The following is a 1,205-nucleotide window of genomic DNA, read 5'->3' as shown; positions in this document are numbered from 1 at the left end:
TCGATGAAGAGACGGGCAACACCTTCGGCATCTACTTTCTTCGTAGTCGGCACAAAGTGACATCGCTTTGTCATTCGGTCGACAACGACCCAGATCGAATCTACCTCTCGCTTTGTTCGTGGCAAGTCGGTGATGAAGTCCATCGAAATCGATCTCCATCGTTCATCGGGAACCCGCAATGGCTCTAGCAGTCCCGGTGGCTTCGTTAGCCTCGGTTTGTTCCGTCGACAAGGCTCACAGTCAGCAATGTACGATCGGATTGACTTCAACATCTTGTTCCAGTACCACCTTCTAGCAAGTGTCAAGTACGTTCGCTCCGCTCCTGGATGACCTCCGTAGTTGGAATCGTGACACTCCCTAATGACCACTTGCCGCAACTTCACATCGTTGGGCACTACGATACGTGGTTCATCGTCGGTTGGCGTCTGGTACCACAGCAAACCGTTGTCTTCCACATATCAGCGATACTGTTTCCTCTGTTGTCGCTTGGCTTTCGGCTGCTGGCTATCTGCGCGCCGCTGGATTGCTGTGAAAATCGCTTTTGCTTCGCGATCGCTCATGTACGCCTTTTTGATCTTTGTTATCAACTCGCTGTTTGTGGTCACCTCGGTGACTGCCAAGCTGAAGGACGCATCATTGAAGCTGGTCACACTCAAATCATGGAAGTACTTCGTTTCTGGTTGCAAGTCTGGTCTTCGACTAAGCGCGTCTGCGATTCCGTTCTTCGCACCCGGGAGGTATGAGAACGTTGGCTGATACTCCGCGAGGATATCATACCAGCGCGCGAGACGACGATTCGCCATCTTCTGAGTGAAGAGACCTTCAAGACTCTTGTGATCCGTTTCCACGATTGGTGGTTTGTCCAAGCAGTAAATCCGGAAAGCTGCCAGCGCGTGAACGATTGCCAAAAGTTCTTGCTGCTGCGTCGGGTAATTGAGTTCCGCAGATTTCATCTTTCTACTGTTGTAAGCGATAGGTAACTCAACACCGTCGACAACCTGGAACAGGACTCCTCCGACTGCAAATTTGCTAGCGTCTGTACGTAAATGCATAGGCTGAGTGAAGTCGGGCAAGTGCAGCACTGGTGGATTGCACAGCCGTCTCTTCAGTTCCTTGAAGTTCTTCGACTGCTCTTCGTCAAAACGAATCTTCGCGTTGCGCTTGGACTTCTTCTTGAGCAAGGTGAACATGCTTGCTGTCAGCTT

Source organism: Phytophthora parasitica, assembly GCF_000247585.1.
Source record: "Phytophthora parasitica INRA-310 unplaced genomic scaffold supercont2.1, whole genome shotgun sequence".
Taxonomy (NCBI): domain Eukaryota; phylum Oomycota; class Peronosporomycetes; order Peronosporales; family Peronosporaceae; genus Phytophthora; species Phytophthora nicotianae.
This window is presented reverse-complemented; position numbering follows the sequence as displayed.